Genomic DNA, 10,838 nt, shown 5'->3' with positions numbered 1-10,838 from the left:
AAGTCTTCGTTCATGAGTCCGTTTGTAAGGCAGAGGCTTGCGACTGAGTCTATGAGCCCATCGACTGTCAGGCACTCGTCGTTGAATCGGTCGAGATATTTTCTTGTGGACTCGTCATGTTTCTGTGTGACTCCCAATAGGCTGATGGGGTGTTTGGCCTTGGTAATTCTAGTGGCGAATTGGGCCATGAACCTCCGTGATATGTCGCGGAAACCGGCTATGGACCCATTGGGGAGGCCATTGAACCATTTGATTGCTGGTCCGGCTAGGGGTTACTGGGAAGGCTCTACATTGAACGACGTCGGTGGCGCCTTCTAGGTTTATTCTGGCCTCGAAGGCCGTTAAGTGCTCCTGGGGGTCTTTGGTTCCGTCGTATTTCATGTCCGTGGGTTTATCAAAGCCTTTGGGGAGTTTCGCTTTCAAAATTCTCTTCGTGAAGGGGGTGACTCCCATTATCACGTGGTCGCTTCTCGTGCATTTGGTCTCTCGGTATCGTCGGTCGTCGTCCGTGTGAACAAGATCACGGGAGACGCTGCGGTCGTACCTCTTGCTGTGTCGCCGTTTTGGTGATCTGTCGTGTCTTAGGTACCGCGAGGCGCTTCTATCGTGTCTCTTGTCGTGTCGCCGTTCTGGCAATCTGTCGTGTCTTAGGTCACGCGAGGCGCTACTATCGTGTCTCTTGTCGTGTCGCCGTTCTGGCGATCTGCCGTGGCGAGATCTTGATCTGGAGGTCGCGTGACTCCCGTTTTCAGCGTTGTGCTTTTCCTTGGTGGCAACCCGGCCTTCGAGTTTCTGTACTCGGTGGCAGAGTTCTTGGATTATTTGGGCTGACTTGTCTTTCGGATTTTCAGAATGTCGTGTTTTTGTGATGACGGGGCCGTTCTCATTGTTATGGATGACGCTTGCTACCCTTCCGTGGAGTACGGCTTCTTGATGTTCGGGAGTAGGGTTTCTTGTTCTGGAGTCATCTTGGTGGTTAATGGAATGCTCTTCAAGTCTGTCCGCCATTCCGACTCAACCGGCGCCAGTCCCCACAGACAGCGCCAATGTACAAGATGTCTCTGGTACGGGTTGAGAGATGGATCGAGAATTTGCGGGTTGAGGCGAATGCCGAATCACTTGGCTGGAACAATGGGGGGAGGTACCTGCAAAGACACTCCGACATTCAAGTCAGAATGGATCTGAGAGGTATAAAGTGTGAGGGATGAATGAATACCTGGAGGGACCTGGGTCATCTATTTATAGGTGATGGTAGCTGTCTTATCTTATCTTGTTTGGCCAAGATAAGGGAGACGTTTGAATTTGAAAGTTGGTTAGGAACTCTAATGGACCGGTTCGGACCTTCTAGAAGGGTTTGGTGGGTCAGACCCGGATAGCCGAATTCGGGGACTACCCCGGATGTAGGATCCGTGGGCCGGATCCGTAACAGTTATATTAAATTTATTTTATTTTAATTATGATAGAATTAATATAATTTTTATTGAATTGAATAATTTCTGTGAAAATCTTATAGTACTATATTTTTCTGTGAAAAATAGGAGATGAAGATGAATATTTTTCTTGAATGAGAAATGAAAATGAGAATGAAGAGAAATTTCAAGATGTAAAATAAAAAATGAGAGATTCTCTTTCGTCTTGCTCCACGATATTATCATTATATTCCTATTTCTAATTACTATGGATGTTGGTGTCTTAAGCTCTTTTTGCAACGGTTTTTTTCACAACAAAAAAAAATCTTAATTAGACATTGATAATATTGTTCACATTTAATTGAAGAAGGAAAAAATAAAACTTTGAAAAATAATAAACAATTTAAAATAAATAAATTAATTAAAAATTATTTTAGAAATTAATGTTGGTTGGCTAAAAATATAAAAAATAAATATAAAGTGATTTAGATAAATTAATTACATAATTTAAAATTGATTAGTCATACGATTAACATTGAATTATATATTATATTAATTAAGATATTTACTAAATAAATATTAGTTGAAATCTTCATCTATCCACTCTTAAAAGAAAGGGATAAGTATGATTTTGGTCCTTAACGTAGAGGTCGAAAATCGATTTCGTCCCTAACTTTTTTTTCGCTCTAAAATGGTCCCCAAAGTTTCAGTTTGTTTTAAAATCGTCCTTCGGATGAAAATACCCTTCTCCCTTCACCCAAAAATCAACCACCACCACCACCACCAGAACAGAAGCCACCACCGCCGCCAGTATCATCATGGTCATCATCACCATCAGAACTTTTTTCAAAATAAACCAAAATCAACTAAGAAGCCCAAGCTGAACAAGACCAAAACTCAACCAAAATCAAAACAGAACCCATCATCATCATCAATACCAGAACTCACCACCATCCCCACCTCAGAAAATCAGAACTCAAACAATCAGACCAATTAAAACTCAGAACCATCAACAAAATTCAAAACTGTATCCCTTTCTTTCTTCTTTTTTTTTATTTATTTTATATTTTTTTTATTTTATAATTTTTTTAAATGAGGGGTAATTTGGTAATAAAAAAAATAAAATTAGTAAAAAAGATGAAATAAACTGAAACTTTTGAGATCATTTTATAACAAAAAAAAAAGTTGAAAACGAAATAAATTTTCAACTTCTACGTTGAAGATCAAAATCATACTTATCCCTAAAAGAAACTTGTACGACGCTATATGATGAATTCAGCTCTCAAAGTTAAGCATGCAAGCTTAGACTAACTGGATCATGACCGATAAGCATGCTGTATGTATTATATATTATATTATATTATATGCTTATTTATTGCTTATATAATAAAATAAAACTAGTCATTGTGATCTTCATGAAAAGCACGCGAAGATGTCTCGGTACGTAATAATGCGGAAAAAATTATATGAAAATAATTTTTTGTTGTTAATTTTAATCAATTTTCTTCTTATCTTAATAAGATGATATTTTTTATCCATATATTCTCTTTCATCTACATTTATTAAAATTTAACTTTAATTCTAAATACATATTATCTATCTCTTTTATGACTTTCAACAAAATTATTATTTTAAATATTCATTTGAATGTTAATATGTGATAAAATTTAAATTATAAAAAGTTGATTGATATTCATCACCAATAAATTTGATTTTTTTAGTTGGATTAAAAAATATGATATTATTCAATTATTGTTGCTTTTAAAATTGCTACAAGACCTGACGTAGACAAAAACTGAGAGATAAATGAGTGCACGAAAATGTTAATTGTTTGATTGATAGCAAAGTCAACAAATCTATCATGAAGCCTAACCCTCAATTTTTTAAAATCTAATCTTCGGTTATCTTTATCAATATATACGTTCCTACACAACTCCCGCTTTCTTTCTTATTCAAAGATATGCAGGCATGAACTTATCGAAAGGGTATTTTAATCGGACTTTGAGAATCTTTAAAAGTAATTTTTTTTAATTTTTGATTTATAAAAAATAGTAATATTAATGTTTGGTGTAATTTTTAAAATTAAATTATATTTTTTTAAAAAAATATTTAAGAACTTATAGAAAAATTAAAAAATAATTTTTTTATAATAAAATTTTTTTTATCACATTTCTTTTAAAATAAACACTTTTAGAACTAAAAACTCAAACACAAAATAACTTATTTATAAGCTACTTTTAATATAATCATTTATTGTTTAAGCTATTTTTTCAAAAGGAGCTTAATTAAGCTGTTTATCCAAACTGGACCTAACTCTCGAACTAAGATTGATTCCCTTCAAGCTCAATTAGAGATCCTCCGAGCTGGTGGAATGCATGGAGGAGAGGCGATTTCGGATTTAGAAAATAGATGAGAGAGAGCCTTGCAAGAGGAGGAATCTTATTGGAAGGAAAAATCTCAAGTTAAATGACTTAAGGCTGGCGATTAGAATATGAACTTTTTTCATCAGAAATTCCAAAATCATACACGAAGGAACAAAATCTGGCAATTAGTTGGTAATGATGATTCAGTTGCCTCTTCTAATGCAGATATTGCAACAGTGGCAGAATCTTACTTTTGTGAAATATTTTCATTCACTTGCAATGTAGATCCTATATACCTGTTTATTAACTTTGAGTCTAAGGTTACAGTTAACATGAACCGTAGACTTCAAAGACCAATTTCTATTGAAGTCAAATGAGCTACTTTCAGTGTTCATCCTCAGAGTGTTCTGGAAAATGATGGGATAACAACAAAATTCTTTCAGCATTATTGGGATATTGTTAATGGTTGATGAGTTTGAAAAACTCTAAATTCAATTTAATAATGAACAAACATTATTAAAGCAATTATTTACAAAATTATTAGCTTGATCTCAATTCATACTTGCTAAATTAATAATTTTGTTTGATACAGAGTTGCATTGGGCCAGAATTAAAAGAAATTGTTGCAAGCCCAATATTAAAATATTCAGCATTGATATAAAATTATTTTTGATCTTTATTGCTGAATGATTGATATATCAGTTGGGCCAGTTTTAAGTATTATTGATACAAGCTAAAACTATTCCTCATGCATGATCCAAAACCAATTGAGAAGGAAAGCAAATGTTTTTATTGTCTTATGTCTCCAACGGATTTCATGCTTCACCATGTAATGAAATTCAAATTTCATAAAAGTAAAGTTAATAAATGCATGGGAACTATAAAAGAGAAACTGTCATTGATTTGATGGCTTGCCTTAATGAAGCACGCTACCTAAAGCAAAGGGAAGTAAAAGCAAATCTTTTTTAATTAATTTGTCAATATCAATTGATTGCTTTTCTTTTCTTCTCTCTCACTTTCTTCCTCTCTATTCGGTCATTACACAGCAACCATGGAAGCTAAAGCTTTTCACTGAAGGAAAGGAGATGCACGTCTAAAGACCCTTAAAATGATGGCAAGAAAAAATAAACTAAAAGTATGTAGTGGATGAGATTCTCACCAAGAATGGTAAGATTTGGTGAGGTAATCTCGAGCTCTTCATACCCAAAAAGAAAGAAGAAAATCTTGGCCAGCAAGGAGAAGATCCTTGGAGAGGATGGCTTGTCTCTGATTTTGCTCAACCACCACAGGAGGTAGCTACAGTGGCTACGTGATAGAAGAGGTAGAGATTGGAGCAGATGAAGCTATCATCATCATGAAGCATCAAGGGCCAGAAGTTCATCTTGGAGAGCAAGGCAAGGATGAAGGGCTCAGATTGATGAAGAGTGGTGACCAAGGAATGACTAGAGGTAATTGCATGTTGGTTTTTGCATGGGTTATCTCTTCTCTCTCTCTGGCCGAACCGGTTCTAACTTGAAGAAGAAGAAAAAGAAGATTGGCTTGGTTTGTTTGGTTTCAACCTTGGAGGCTTCTCCCTATAAGTAAGGGTGAACAGCCAGGGTTTGATTCAAGGAGTGAGAGTGCAAGGCACAGAGTTCTCATAGCTCTCTAAGCTGACAGAATTTCTTCTCCTTCAATGTTATTCATTTTGTAATTTTTCTGTTTAATTTTGTCATGTCTTGAGTCTCATGGAAAAAGACAAACAAGTGAGGTTTGTATGAAAAAGCCATAGAGCGAAAAAAGGCAGAGAGTGCAAAATTAAAAGAAAAAGCCATAGATGTCCTTAGAGTTCCTTTGTACATCTGTGTTGTGTTTCATGATTCTGTGGGAATCCCCTTGTAAGTTGGGTTAGCACTTTACAGTTGAAAGCTTGGCAGTGACCAAGTCGAGTTCAGTCTGGGTTTAGATTCTGAACTTGTCCCGGATAGGAAGGGTAGTTCCTAGGGAGAATTGGTATTTGTAATCAAGGATGATTATAGTGAAATTCCATCATTGTTGTGATGGAGACTGGATGTAGGCTGCCTTGCACTGAGCAGCTGAACCAGGATATATCTTGGTGTATTTCTCTCTTTCTTCTACTCCATTTCTGTTTCTGCTACACAGGAGATAAAACTGAAAATATCTCGTGCTGACTAACGAGACATAAAGAAAAGTCTCGTGGCTAGTTACGAGATAAAAAGTCAAAAAGTTTCCAAAAGCAGTTTCAAAGGCCAGCAAGTATTATCAAGCGAAAAAGGGGCTAAGATTCAACCCCCCTTCTCTTAGCCACTGATAACCATCAATGGTGATATATTTTGGGCTTTGAGGAGTTTCTTTTGTGGGGCCAATTCCTAAAAGGATTTAACTGTACTTAGATCTGCCTTATCCCCAACATTCCTAATGCGAGCGATATATTCCAAGTAAGACCGATCAGTCTTTCATCTGTTGTGTATAAGATTATCTCTAAGATCATTGTTCGCAGATTACAGAAAATGATGGATAAATTAAGCAGCCCTAACCAAAATACTTTTATTAAGGGTAGATTGATTTTTGATAATATCCTAATTGCACATGAGTGTATGCACTACCTCAAGAACAAGAAGTATGGTCTTAATTTTGAAATGGCACTCAAATTGTATATGAGTAAGGCATATGATCAGGTGGAACAATATTTTTTAGGTTTATTTTGGAGAAGTTTGGCTTTGGAGCTCGCTGGATTAATTGGATAAAAGAATTGGTAACAACTCTTTCTTATTCTGTCTTAGTGGAAGGTCAACCCTTTGGTTTTTTTAAACCAAATAGAAAAATCCGTCAAGGAGACCCTCTATCCCCCTATCTATTTCTCTTCTGTGCAGAAGGTCTTTCCTTTTTCCTACACAAGGTAAAACAAAACAGAATAATTTAAGGTATCCAAGTGCACAGACGTTGTCCTAAGGTTAACCACCTTTTTGTTGGTGACTCTATTCTATTTTGTAAAGCTAATCCTATTGTTTGTAAAAATATTAAGGATTTACTTCAATTTTATGAAAGTATCAGTAGTTAAAACGTGAATCATAATAAGTCAGCTATATTTTTTAGCCATAATACACCCCTTCCAGTTCAGACTCAATTGGCTTCATCTATGAACATTGAACATATTGGGGCATAAGACAAATATCTTAGCTTACCATCCACAGTTAACAGATAAAATAAAGCAACATTCAGCATCATCAAGGAGAAGGTTCAAAAACATATTCATGGATGAAAACACAGTTTGTTATCTGCGGTGGAAAGACAAGTCTTACTCAGAGCAGTTGGAGAAGCTATCCCTATTTATACTCTAGCTTGTTTTAAGCTACCAGATAGTTTAATCGATGAGATTCACTCTCTATTATCTCAATTCTGATGGGGCCAAAAGGGAACTGAGAGATGCATGACCTGGATTAGTTGGGATACGATGATCCGACCAAGAAGAAAGGGGGGTCTCGGTTTCAAAGACCTTAGCGTGCAGAATTTGGCGTTACTAGGCAAACAATTTTGGAGAGTAGCTACTCGTCCTAATTCTCTATTATCCAGAATGCTACGAGGTAAATATTTCTTTAATGGAATGCATTAACTGCTGAAATTGGTACCTTACCGTCTTGGGGCTGGAGAAGTGTACTGGAGAGCCGGAAGGTCATTGAGAAAGGCATTAACTGGCGGGTTAGAAATAGAGAAAATATTCGCATCTTTGAAGACCTTTGGCTGCCACCGCCTTACTTGATGGTGATTTCACCCCCAGAAAATGTCCAAAACCTTGTCAATCTGGTCTACTGAGTCAAGCATCTTATGGATACAGATAGAAAATGGAATCAAAATTTAATTTTAGGAATCTTTTCGAGAAATATTTCAGACAAAATACTCTCAGTAAAGATACATGCTGGAAATGATACAATATAATGGGATTTGAGCAAGTCTAAACAGTATGACACATCTTTAGGATATAGGGTGGCCTACCTCTTCCATCATCTCCGAATGGATTTATGCCGATTCAGATGCAATAGAAGAAAACATGGATTGACCTCTGGAAACTAAATATGCCTCACAAAATCAAGCTTTTTTTCTGGAAGGCACTCGATGGTCGACTCCCTGTCCTTGATCAGATTCATCATCGATTTCCATTGACGTCTTCCCTTTGCCCTGCTGTCAGAAAGAACCCGAGACTATCATGCACTGTCTATTGAGTTGTGAGAAAAGAAAAGGGATATGGTCACAAAGTTATTTATGAGACTGTTTATCTTCCCAGCAAGCTGATAATTTCTGGTCATGGTGAAACTCTATGGTGGCTCTGATAAACCCCTTCAAGGACTCTGGTTGAAACCCTCAACTTATTACAATACTATGCTAGAATTTCTAGAAAGCTCAGAATCAAGATGTGTTTGAAGATTCTCCCTTATCATCATCTTCAATCCTTGCTTCAGCGGTGAAATTGCTTTGAGAAATTCAAAGGGTTCCTGCTATTTCGAAACATATCCTTTAGACAATGACTTGGCTTCGTTTATGACATTTTCTCTTCTCCTTATTTTAAATTATTCCTATTTTATTTTATCACCATTAGATGATTTATCAAGTATGTGTCTTTGGGAGATCCCCACCGTTGCATTGCCTTATCCTGAATTAGACTCTTATATTTCATTATTCATTATTTTAATGAAATATATATTTTACCTTTGAAAAAATATATATAATTATTTCCTATTATATAATAAATTTAGTGCTACAAAGTAGAGTTTAATCAGATTTTACCTTGAAATATTTTTATAATATCAACATTGTTTATAGGTCTTTCAAAAACAACTTTATTTAGACAATCGCAACAGTCAGGATAGAACCCAAGATGACTAACACCTTTGGGCCCAGGATAGAACCTGCGATCCCGGTAATCTCCAATGTTAATAATCTTCCATATCTAAAATGGAAGGTGGCTAGAAATCGCCAGAAATTCCACCAAACCCGGTATTTCTCAATGCCACTTCCTAATGGCATGAATAGGGAGTCTTAAAGCCCCAAAGGTATGCACACACACTAATCATAATCTCTCCCCCTCTTTGTCCACTCATTGATTTTCTATGTTACCTAGATAGTTCGAAACATCATGACTTTCAGCTATAGGAAGGTTCCTCGGACTGAAAAATCAATTACTCTCATCCAGTAGGAGGAAAGTCAAGCTTTGGCTGACGAAGTTTCACAGTCAACCCTTTCAAAGTCAAAAAGCATCCCTCACAGTTGTAGGAATTGAGCACACTGTCAACATTAAGTGGTTTTAGTTTTGCATTATATACCTTGAAATCGACATGTAATTGCTCCACATATAAACTCGAGTCCTCTTTGACCACTTCAGATTTTCCTTCATCAGTCCAAAGAAGGATACTTTGATGCACGGTCGAAAGTACAGCTCCAACTCCGTGGATCTAGTCTCTTTCCAACAGAGCATTATAACTAGCCCTCGAAGATACCACTACGAAAACAGTATTCTGATTTGAAGATCCGACTTGTACTTGAAGAGTTACCAACTCTTTTGCAGGAGTCGACACACCACTATAATCAGTGACTGAAATATTAGTAGGGACCAAATCATCAATATGCTTCCCCACTTTTGTTAACATCCTTTTTGGCAGTAGACTTATCGCTGCCCCTCCATCGACTAGCACTTTACCAACACAAATGCCACTCATATAAGCAATGATATTTAGTGGTTGAATATGAGATTTCTGCTTTTCTGTTGGTTTCTATAAGATCCCTAACTCATTTTTTGGGCAAATAAAAGCAAAAGCCTCTTCATCCTCCACATCATAGTTTTCACTTGAGTTTCTTTCATACTCACCCAAATATTCAATGGTATAATCAAAATGGTACTTACCATATCCTCATCACCTTCTTTAAAATACTCTTAATCGAGATCAACGTCTTTTTCTTTGTATCAACGGGGGCCACAACAACAACCTTACCCTTCTCGAACTTCGCTGGTGATGGGATTTCCTTAGGAATTGATTCTCCATCAGATAGAAAAACCACCCGTGAATGAACAGTAGGGGTTGCCCCCTTGCCTCTATTATTCAGTGGCTCCCTCTGTCTTATTTGTCGACCATTCCTCCCTCCTCGATTTCCCCTAACTCGTCCTCGAGGATATGGATAATGGCCATGATGAAAACCTCGATGGCCCCTCTGAGGATTGTGCCTATACTGTGCATCTCGATTTTGAAACTCCTGACAATTCCGAATCCATTGCACTTCCAAAGCCTGGGATCGATTTATTGGAAGAGAAAAATTCCTTTGAAGAACACCAGAACTCTGTCCCTCTTGTCTTCGAGAAGGTTGCCTTTGCCTCACTTGCTCCTACTTATAGGACAACTCCTTTTTCATTCTTTCCATTTCAAAAATGGCTGCAGCGTTAGTATCAAACACAGCATTACATCGAGGACATAAAGATACGTCTCGATCTTTCAACTTTTGCTGCATCAGAAATTCCAGCAATCCTTCACCAACGCCAGGATATACTGATCGAACATTAGATTCAAAATCCCCCAAATCAGTATCAAACTCATAGGAAAAACCAACCATATTAACCCCTAAGGAAGGGTTCTGCAAAGTTTCCACCAGCATCGAAGGGATCAGAATTGACCTTCATGTCCTTTTTGCCATCGTCAAACTTCAACCTCCCTTCCATAATTGCTTCTTGAATCAAGTCCCTGAAATGGACACAATTATTAGTTGAATGACTTGTTGCTTAATGAAACTTACAATAGAGTTTTTCCTTTAAATCTTTTGTTGAAGGTAAAGTTTTGCCTTCAGAAAAATTAACTATTTATTTTTAAGCAACACATCAAATATTTGATAAGATTTTGAAATATCAAAACTATATTTCTTCCCACTCTTATGATTTTGATCACTAGATCGATCAACATTTGCTATTTTCTTAAGCAAAGAGCACACATAAAGTGGCAGCCAAATCAACTTTGGAAAGTTCGAGATCGGACTCCTCGATCGAAGATTCCATTTCAACATACGAAAATTTTTCTTTTCAAGAAAA

Source organism: Arachis ipaensis, chromosome B10 (assembly GCF_000816755.2).
Source record: "Arachis ipaensis cultivar K30076 chromosome B10, Araip1.1, whole genome shotgun sequence".
In the NCBI taxonomy this organism is placed as follows: Eukaryota; Viridiplantae; Streptophyta; class Magnoliopsida; order Fabales; family Fabaceae; genus Arachis; species Arachis ipaensis.
Note: the sequence above shows the minus strand (reverse complement) of the source record.